The sequence below is a fragment of the Solanum dulcamara genome, chromosome 5, assembly GCF_947179165.1.
Source record: "Solanum dulcamara chromosome 5, daSolDulc1.2, whole genome shotgun sequence".
In the NCBI taxonomy this organism is placed as follows: domain Eukaryota; kingdom Viridiplantae; phylum Streptophyta; class Magnoliopsida; order Solanales; family Solanaceae; genus Solanum; species Solanum dulcamara.
The window spans coordinates 51,248,613-51,260,268 of NC_077241.1; the positions used below are offsets into that span (position 1 = coordinate 51,248,613).

Consider the following 11,656-nt stretch of genomic DNA (forward strand, 5'->3'; position numbering starts at 1 on the left):
TAAATTAATCTTTGCAAGATATAGTGTTGTGAAGAAATTGAGTGTTTATAGAAGCAAATTCATATCTCACTGTAGGATGATCCAAATTGGTTGATGCTTGAACGATATGAAACTAGACTTCCATATCTACAATTCTTATGAAGAAACCAAATCCTAATAAGGAATTTATCTTATTTAAACACAGCTTCGAAAAAGAGTATTCTGTTAAAAATAACTCATCTTACCTACCATGGAAAGATCTAGATACATTTGAAATCATTCATGACATAAATTGTCGTCCATTTAACATCATCAATAACATCAATATATTCCATTAAATTTTTAGATGTTTCTTTATAATTATTTTATTTATTGTTAGGTCCCTCTTTCCCACCTATAAATACCCACCTTATTTCCTCATTTTATTTATCAAGCTTTCTTAAGTATTTCTTCTCTCTATATACTTCTTCTCAAATATAGTTTTAGTTTTAGTAGTATAAAAATACTACTTCGGTAATTCTTATACTTCAGGTAGTACACAAAACGCTCTGGCGAGAAGAAAAGGCTAGGGGTCCAAGAGTGTTCCAATTCGGAGTAAACCTTCGAATTTAAGGTATGTAAGGCTTTCATAGCATTGGATTGAGTTCGTCCATGCGCCCAATATTTAAATTCATTATAATTGAGTTATATTTGAGTTTTATCCAAATCTTAAATTCTAAATAAATTAATTCTTCTATTGAGTTTGATATATTTATGCATTAGTATTATTGTTGTTATCTCTCATATTATTGGAATTATTATTCATGGTTACTTTTCCATAAATTCTAATTGATTTGATATTCATGAATATTTTTACACATGTTTTGAGTAAAGATGTTGGCTTTTTATTATTTTCATTGATTAAAAGAAAGTTATATGAATTAATACTATATATGTATTTTATTGAGTTTTGAAAGAGCAAAAGAGTTGAGTTTGAATGAATTTGAGCAAATGATATTTTGAGCAAGATGTTTTGATGAGATGTAAATGATGTTTTTGGAAGTATAATGATTGGTGAACATGAAATGAGATGAGTTTGATGGTTTAAATTAAAGTCCAATGAGACTAAATGATGAGTTTAATATGAGCACATATTTTGGGAGTAGTATTGAGCACCGAGTTGGGTAAGAGTTTAATTGACTCAAACCCCAGAACTACGTAGCCAGCGTAGGATGGAGGCTATGCCTCTTAAGTCCCAAAAAGAGGACTTTGATGAGTGTATCCAAGATGGTGATGTCCTTTACCCTGGCAAGGTATTGGATGGATATGACAACGACATCGCTTCATTGTATCATCGCTAGCTCATAAGTGATTGTTGTCGGTTAGAGAAACTCTCAACTGAGTAAGCATTGCTTATTACTATTATTTTTATTATTATATTTTAAACATGTATTACATATTGATGTTGAGATGATGTTGAGTTTTGAGCTGAGTTTTCTTCAGAGGAGTTTATTGATATCTGTCCTTACCTTTCTGCCATTTTACATACTCGTACATTCCACGTACTGACGTCATTCGACCTGCATCGTTTTATGATGCAGATACAGGTGTTAGAGATCCTCAACAGGCATTTCGTTGAAGATCATTATTTTTCAGCTATTTGGTGAGTCCTTCTTGTATTCAAAGGAACTCTTTATCCTTTAATTATTGTTAAGTATTATGTTTCTTTTAAGGTAGCCATGGACATGTCATTGGCACCATCTAAGAGTATTAGAGGCTTCATAGACAGAGTTTGATGATGTAATCGGAGTAGTTCTCCTTAGAAACTACTTCTTCTAAGAATTATCTATTTTTACTTTGATTATGACAAGCCCACATTAGTATTCTTAAGTCTTTCGTTGATGAATAAATAAGAAATGAGACCAAGTGGTTCTCTCGGAAGCCAGAAATAGTTTCTGAGTGCCGGCCACACCTAGGGTATCCTCTCGGGGTGTGACAATAAAAGTGAACTGATCAATGATTATTTGGAAGAAGTTAAAAGGAATTTACTTTAGACCCTAACACAATATGATAAATCAGACACTTCTATGAAAAGTGAAGCAAGCGATGATATCGCTGATGCTCAGTCTGATGGGCCTCGACCTATATTGTAGGAAAGTGAACTTGAAAAGGTAGAAGAATTCCTTGAATCTCTACAAGATAAGGAAGAATTCCATCGCACAGCTGTAAAAGGAAAAGGAAAAACAGAATGAGATGGCCACTAAAAACTACCAAAAGATTGAAAAGATGGCGGGCCATGCGAGGATATTTCCCCAGCAACTTCAAATGGAGACAAATTATATTTGTAACCCCAGTAGAAACATTGTATGTACACAGTAGATATACTATTTTAGAAACCCACATAAGGGACCCACTTGTACTATTTAGGGACCCATATGAGCACTACCTTTCTCTTTGTGTGTCTCCTTAGCCCTCCTATATAAAGGGTATTTCATTTCACTTCTTAGGCAGAGTTTTGCTACTCCCCTTCTCTCTCTACTACTATCTTATCTCCCTTCTCTATTGTAAGCATAATCTTGTGTAAAATATTAATAAAGGTTGGTGGTTTGGAATAGCCTTCGAGACAAGGTACGTCCTTTATTTAATGTTTTAATTATTGTCTTCTTTTATCCATAGCCATGACTATATCCGGCTAAAAACCCTCATATCTATTCCGAATATCTAAGTTATATAAAATATGTAATATGGAAGACTTAGACTCAATCAGCTTATAAGAAAAATTTATCATAGTTCCATGACTTGGTTCTGAGATAACGGTACAGTCGATTCTGGCACTACTATTTTACTCCAGCCTAGCAAGCAGTGGAGGTGTAAGTCCTCGGTAAAAAGATAAAGGGGCAGTATTTTCACACTTTTAGAACTGCTAGTTGCCGGATTAATAATAGTATATATCAGAATATCTGTCAGGCCCTTTGCTCAGGTGAAAGCTTCCATACAGCCATGAACTAAATAAAATCTTCTTCTATTTTGATTTTAATCTTGTTAACTGCAAGTTTAAGGATATAGTTTCAAGCAAGATCTAGATGACCGCTCGGACTACCGCCAGTCTTTTAGATCCAGGTTGCGATGGTATCAGAGCCTCAGAACTTTCATAATTCATAGATTATAGATCTGTAATATCTGGCATAGATATGACTTAATTTTTCTATGAATATTGGAGAAATTAGTATTAAAAGTACTAGATTAGAAGAGGTAGATATACCTCAAAATCTTAATTTATTAAACAAATGGACTATTCCAAAGATAGATACTAAAACCATAAATGACTATGGATGGTTTGATAAATTTTCTACTAAACAGTTAATAAAAACAACTGAACAATCTTTAGCTCTTAATTCTGACGAGCAAACTATTTGTTTATTAAATAAACGAGATATTGAATCTTATAGATCTAAATATAATTTTATGCATATAGGCATGGTTCAAATTGCTTTTAAACCGTTAACTCTTAAAGGGTTACCAGAAACCTTTCTAACCGCACTTAGGGATGCTAGAAATTTAAACTTTAGACAATCTTTAATGGGTTCTATTAAATCAACTGTAGCGTATGACCCAGTTTATTTCAATACACAACATAACCTACAATTATCATTTTGGATGTTAATATTTTAGATGCATTAATATTAAATGTTAAAACACATGGTTATAACTATATTCCAGGTTCTGAGTTAATATGTTTGTCTTATAGAATTTATTTCAAACTGTTATCTACTTTAAATCCTAGATGTAAATTATATGATATATCTAATCAGACTATATTAGTTGAAACTAATTTTACTAAATCTAAAGTCACTACTAGAAGACCTATTCGGTGGGAAGAAATTAATTTCCCAATCACATGGACTTTAGAATCAATTATAGCACCTAATCAAGTTACCAACAACTTGACAAACAATGAATATTCTCATATAACTCAAAATCCAGATGGAAAAATATGTATCCAGTTTTCTGATAATAAAACTCCGATTTATAAAACTCCTATGTATAACCGACGGTCATTTTCCGACTATATATCTTTGCCTGAGATTCAGCATATTTCTCCTATTTCTTCTGAAACTCCTCTATATGGTCCAGCTCGTAATAAAGCTTTATCTTTGCATACTCTAAGTGATGCTTTGAGTGAAAAACAGGTTGAAAAAGTTAAAATTATTCCTGTCACTAATATAGTACAGGCCATTGATAAATTGTCTGATTTAGATCCAACTGCATTAAAAATGGATTGACCCTAATGAGGGTATTGATAGAAATAAACTCTGAATTATGATGACACACCAAATAGATTTTAGTCCAGGATCCCTGGCACGTCAACATATTCAGAAAGAATTTCATCAAAATAAAAGGAACAAGTTTAAAACTTGGTTTTCTGAGACTTATAGTCAAGATGATTTACATAATATTTCCCAAGAATTCTATGAATTTTGTGCACTGCATAATCAAATTATATATTTTATCCCATGGTTCATAATCACCTATTTACCATTATATGTCAAAGTTCTAGAATCAACAAACCTTTAAAGATAGCACTGGTAATATTATTAAGGCTATTTACCCGCCTCAAAACCCTTTTATCTTTACTAATAATACAGGCCTCACCTTTTTGCCTTTTTAAAATTTGAATGAAAATGATGTCGTAAAAATTAGCATAAAGGAAATTAATAATTTGATTGCTCAAAATAATTATTTGAGTCTTTATGTTAAAGTCATTGGTGAACACATTAGTTCTCTTGATGCTAAACTTGAGCAATTTATCTTGCTAGTAAAAACCTAAAATCGAAACCAACCTTCTGATATAGCTTCCACATCATAAAATAAGGTCATCTTCCAGACTCCTACTCATATCCAGCATCCAATAGAGGTAAAGGAGTTCAAATCTAAGTCATTAACCAATTTAGAAGCACTTCTTGAAAAGAAATTAGCAAACTTAAATGCTAAACATATTGGCACGATAGCCAACCCTCCAATTGAGGACGATATTTCTGAACTTAAGCCATTTCGATCCAAAGGCACTAAAATGAATTCTAAGTTCAAATCCAATAGCAGATATGCTATTAAACCTTCTATGCTAACCTATTATTATCCTCGCCCTACTCCTCAAAATGTTCTCATAGAGGAAAAAGATTGGATCCAAACCAACATATCTTATAGTGGTGATCAAATTTATGAATGGAATGTTGAAGGCTTAACTGATAGACAAGTCTTCATTCTTCAACATAGAATGTTAATGTACGCTACCATTTGTAAATCTACAAATCACAATAATAACAATACCACTTGTAAAATGATAGTGGCAGGATTTATAGGCCAATTACGAGGTTGGTGGGATAATTGTTTAACAACCGAAGCTCGTACGGCTATCACTTCTTTAATAAAAAGAGAAGTAACAACAGAGGCAGTCATCTCCGAAGAAAGAACATCTCAAAGACCAGTCGAGAATGTTCGACAAGATGTTGTTTATACTTTGGTTCTAACCATATTAGAACACTTTAATGATAGATTTACCAACCAAAATGAGACTCTTAGAATACTTCTAAATGGACTCCATTGTAGACATTTAGGTGAATTTAGGTGGTATAAAGACACCTTTTTAAGTCGAGTAATGGACTTGCCCGAAAGTAATAATATTCATTGGAAGACTAAGTTTATAGATGGTCTTCCTCCTTTATTTGCAGAAAGAGTTCAAAAAACTCAATGAGGAACTCATTTTGCTATTCCTTATGATGTCTTCACTTATGGCCAGTTAATTGACACTTGCACTCAAGACAGATTAAATCTATGCAATGAGCTTAAATTAGCTCAGCAATTAAAAGCAAAAAAGCAAAATAGAAAAGTCTCAATTAGGAGATTTTTGTACTCAATTTGCTGTTGCGGGCCCTTCTCATAAATCTGGTAAAAATTTCAAAAAACATCATCATTCTAGAGAAGATAGACCCTATAAGTATCGCCGGAATAAGGAAAAGCGTAAGGCAAAAAGAACTCACCGTAAATCTTCTAGATTTATAAAAATATTATTCTAAAAGAGCTCTTAGCAAAATAAAATACTACGAGTGTGGTCAATATGGCATATTGCTCCAAATTGTAAATTACAAAAACTAAAAAGCTTAAACCTTGCTGAAGATATTCATGATAAAGTTTATGGTTTATTATACATCTCGGGTTTAGAATCAGATTTTTTCTCTGAATCTGAATCAAGTACTGAAGAATATGAAAGTGAAGTTGCACTTATTGATTTTTCTGATAAAGAGAATGAAGTTTCTCCTAAATGTGGTATTCAAAAAACATCATCGTTTTAGAGAAAATAGACCCTATAAGTATCGCCAGAATAAGGAAAAGCGTGAGGTAAAAAGAACTCACCGTAAATCTTGTAGATTTATAAAAAATTATTCTAAAAGAGATCTTAGCAAAATAAAATGCTACAAGTGTGGTCAATATGGGCATATTGCTCCAAATTGTAAATTACAAAAACTAAAAAGCTTAAACCTTGCTGAAGATATTCATGATAAAGTTTATGGTTTATTATAACCTCGGGTTCAGAATCAGATTTTTCCTCTGAATTCGAATCAAGTACTGAAGAATCTGAAAGTGAAGTTGCACTTATTGATTTTTCTGATAATGAGAATGAAGTTTCTCCTAAATGTGGTATTAATTGCACATGTAATAATTGTTTTTGCAAACTGATGAGTTTTATAAACTACAGTATCAATTTCAAGATTTGAATTTGCATACTATCGCTTCTGATAATGTGATTGAACTACTGAAAAAAAATTCTGATGAAGAAACTAGGAGCAAAATCATTACTATGGCTTCTGCAACCAGCTCCCAGTCTAATAAAACTAAAACTAAAATTGATATTGATTCAAAACCATACTCTCTAATAGAAGTTTTGGCTCGTCTTGATACAAAGACTAATACCACTGTAAGAGATACTTCTTTGGATAATTTGAAATTTGAAGTTGAAAAACTTAAATAAGAGATTAAATCTCTCAAACAAAGTCAAATTATTCATAATCATCGGATTTCTCAATTAGAAACCTTGATCATATAGTATCACCACCTTCTACTGATAAAGGAAATGGTGTTCTTGATGAAGATGAAAAGATAGAAGAAATTGAAACTCCTAATCATAATTCATTTTTAGGAATGTTACAGATTGTAACTGCTCATAGATGATATATTAAATATACCATTTTGATTAATAATGAGTTTACTATTACTAACACAGCTATGATTGACAGCGGAGCAGATGTTAGTTGTATTCAAAAAGGATTAATTCCTTTCAGATATTTTGAAAAAACAACACATGCGGTTAAATCTGCATCCGGTCATTCCTTAGATATAAAGTATAAACTATCAAATACATATATCTGTCATAATAAAGTCTGTATTTCTCATTTCTTCTTATTGGTGAAAGATCAAATGCATCCTCCAATTATACTTGAAACTCCTTTTATTAATACTATATATCCTTTTTCTAAGATAGATTCCAAAGGATTTATAGCTAGTTATAAAAATAAGGATATCTCCTTTTTGTTTATAACTGAATCAGTTACTAGAGATATTAATGTTTTAATTGATATGAAACAAAAGCATGTTAATTCTTTACAACTGGAAATTTACAGTTTAAATATTCTGGATACATTAAAACCTACTAAGGTACAAGAAAAAATTAAATTAATTTCTAAATAATTAGCAATTGATGTTTGTGCTGATCATCCTAGTGCTTTCTGGAATAGAAAAAAGCATATTGTCACTCTTCCATATGAAGACAATTTCAGTGAAGATAATATTTCTACTAAGTCTAATCCCTATCAGATGAATAGTGAGTTAGTGGAATTTTGTAAGAAAGAAATTGATAATATTTTACAAAAGGGTTTGATTAAACCCTCCAAGTCACCATGGTCTTGTACGACCTTTTATGTTAATAATACTGCAGAAAAAGAACGTTGTATGTCTAGGTTAGTAATAAATTACAAACCATTAAACAAGTATTTAAAATGGATTAGATATCCTATTCCAAATAAAAGAGATTTATTATCTAGATTATATGACGCCAAAATTTTCTCAAAATTCGACTTGAAATTAGGATATTGGCAAATTCAGATTTTTAAAAAGCATACTTATAAAACTATTTTTAATGTTCATTTTGGGCGATATGAATGGAACGTAATGCCTTTTGGGTTAAAAAATGCCCCATCTGAATTCCAGAAAATAATGAATGATATTTTTAATCCCTATCTTGATTTTATCATTGTTTATATTGATGATATTTTAGTCTATCAAAGACATTTGAAACTTATATTAAACATCTTGATATCTTCAAAAGAATTGTGATACAAAATGGTTTGGTTATATCTAGACCCAAAATGAGTCTATTTCAAATGGAAGTTAGATTTCTTGGACATAATATTTGTCAAGGTAAAATCACACCTATTAAATGGTCAATTGATTTTGCTTCAAAATTTCTTGATATAATCATGGATAGAACTATGCTTCAAAGATTTTTGGGAAGTTTAAATTATATTTCTCCATTTTACAAAAATCTGCCTAGAGATTTATCACCATTATATGAAAGGTTAAAAAAGAATCATAAACTCCCTTAGACTGATAGTCTAACAGAACTCGTTAAATCAGTTAAATAGTGGGCTAAATCCTTACCTTGCTTAACACCGGCTAACCTAGCTTGGACAAATATTATCGAAACTGATACTTCTAATATTGGTTATGGAGGAATACTCAAACAAGTAAATCCCAACGATAAAAATAAATATCTTATAAGATTCCATTAAGGTAAATGGATCGAGGCCCAACGCAAATATGCAACAGTGGCCCATGAAATATTGTGTATAGTTAAATGTGTTTTAAAATTTCAAGATGATTTATATAATCAACGATTCCTGATTAAAACAGACGCCCAATCGGTAAAATATATGTTTGATAAAGATTTTAAGCATGATGCTTCAAAATTAATATTTGTTAGGTGGTAGGCTCAGTTAGCCCTATTCGACTTTGACATTCAGTATAAAAAGGGAATTGATAATTCTTTAACAGACTTCTTAACTAGAGAATACCTGACAAATTAATCATGAATTATTTCGCAGCTTTCTTTGAAGACAAAACTCTAATAACAATCTTAAAGGCTATCCCTTTAGGAGAAGATATTCAAACCAAGATTTTGGACAAAATCATAGAAAATATTATCACAGAAGAAATGGAATCATTTCACTTCTCCATTCATTCCTATGAGGACGATGAAGGTCCTTACTATCTTGATACAGATGATTTCTTTGAATGTCATTAATGGTTTATATTTGCAGATATGGCAGACCCACTGTGGTCTATAATCAGAAGAAAAAATACTACTCGAGCTAGAGGCAAGGGAAAATCAGCCCCTTCACCAAGGCCATCATATGGCTCATCATCATCTAGCAATTTTCCTGTTTTAAGAATGGGTAACAAGAGTTTGATAAACTCCAGAGTCGGTGAAACCTCTTCATCAACCCAGAAGGAAGATATTTCTTCATCAATATGGAAGATATTCCAGAAGAAAGTCCATTATATGGACAACTGAAAGCATACTTGGAGTCAAAGACAAAAAGATAATTTTGCTATAATAACGAAAGAAATCGGTGATAACAAGAATTATGAAGAAGTACCCACAAAAGAAATAATATTTCTTTTAGAAAATTCTGATATTCAGAGGCAAGATGAACCCTGGAAGATTTTCCAGCGATACTTGGTACGGGGATTATATTTCCCAAGCGATTCATACAAGACTCGAACATATTATGAAACAATCTTGATCAAAACAGAAAGTGCTGACTTCTAACATTTTACCACAGAAGAGAATGTTTATAACTTCTCAAAAGTCATTATCAGACAGATTATATCTATCGAAGAGTGGGGAATCTCCACAATGAACGAACGACAGGTTTGTGTTAATAACATGAACATTAATCTTACTTATTGGGATTATATCTAAGCTTTTCACAAAGTTCTCTATTACAACAATGATAAACATAAACACATCTGGTTCATAAAGGTTTGTTCAAAGGTTTTTGAAGGACCAATCCCCAATTGGTTCATAAGATGGTGGACATTTCATGGTCCCACGGTAAAGATTTTATCGTATATCTATCTTAACTTCTATAAATAATGGACAAAGATTTCTCCATTTTTAACAGAATTATACCTAGCTGATCATGTATGCAATCTCAATAAAATTGACCAGATGTATTTCTTCATTGAGTTTTCTATACCATGGATCCATAAATGGCCTTTTGAAGTGGGATATACCCCAGACGAAAAAATATCATGTCTCTATCGGATGTATTATAATAATTTTTGGGATAAATTAACAAGAAATGATCCCAAAACCAAACAACTTTATGGTCAAGAACTCATTGATACTATTAAAACAAAGCTCCAAGAATATAGTAAGCACCCTCAAAAGAACTTGGTGGCTGATAATTCAGTCAAACATATTGCTCGAAGAATTTTAGTTCAGCAAAGTGATAAAACTGAACTAATCAATGATTATTTGGAAGAAGTTAAAAGGAATTTACTTCAGACCCTAACACAATATGATAAATTAGACACTTCCATGAAAAGTGAAGCAAACGATGATATCGCTGATGCTCAGTCTGATGGGCCTCGACCTATATTGTCGGAAAGTGAACTTGAAAAGGTAAAAGAATTTCTTAAATCTCTACAAGATAAGGAAGAATTCCTTCTCACAGCTGTAAAAGGAAAAGAAAAAGCAGAATGAGTCGGCCACTAAAAACTCTCAAAAGATTGAAAAGATGGCGGGCCATGCGAGGATATTTCCCCTGCAACTTCAAATGGAGACAAATTATATTTGTAACCCCAGTAGAAACACTGTATGTACACAGTAGATATACTGTTTTAGAAACCCACATAAGGGACCCACTTGTACTATTTAGGGACCCATATGAGCACTACCTTTCTCTCTGTGTCTCCTTAGCCCTCCTATATAAAGGGCATTTTATTTCACTTCTTAGGTAGAGTTTTGCTACTCCCCTTCTCTCTCTACTACTATCTTCTCTCCCTTCTCTCTTGTAAGCATAATCTTGTGTAAAATATTAATAAAGGTTGGCGGTTTGGAATAGCCTTCGAGGCAAGGTACGTCCTTTATTTTCTACTTTAATTATTATCTTCTTTTATCCATAGTCGTGACTATGTCCAGCTAAAAACCCTCATATCAATGCCGAATATCTAAGTTATATAAAATATGTAATATGGAAGACTTAGACTCAATCAGTTTATAAGAAATATTTATCATAGTTCCATGACTTAGTTTTGAGATAATGGTACAGTCAATTCTGGCACTACTATTTTACTCCAGCCTAGCAAGCAGTAGAGGTGTAAGTCGCCGGTAAAAAGATAAAGGGGCAGTATTTTCACACTGTTAGAACTGCTAATTGCCGGATTAATAATAGTATGTATCAGAATATCTTACAGGCCCTTTGCTTAGGTGAAAGCTTCCATACAGCAATGAACTAAATAAAATCTTCTTCTATTTTGATTTTAATCTTGCTAACTGCAAGTTTAAGAATATAGTTTCAAACAAGATCTAATGACCGCTCGGACTACCGCCAATCTTTTAGATCCTGGTTACGATATT

General features: G+C 32.1%; 1 pseudogene; it reads left to right on the top strand.

Annotated features, from left to right (window-relative positions):
* Window positions 1-5,029: 5,029 nt before the first annotated feature.
* Window positions 5,030-10,780, top strand: LOC129890589 (uncharacterized; annotated as a pseudogene).
* The last annotated feature ends 876 nt before the right edge of the window (window positions 10,781-11,656 follow it).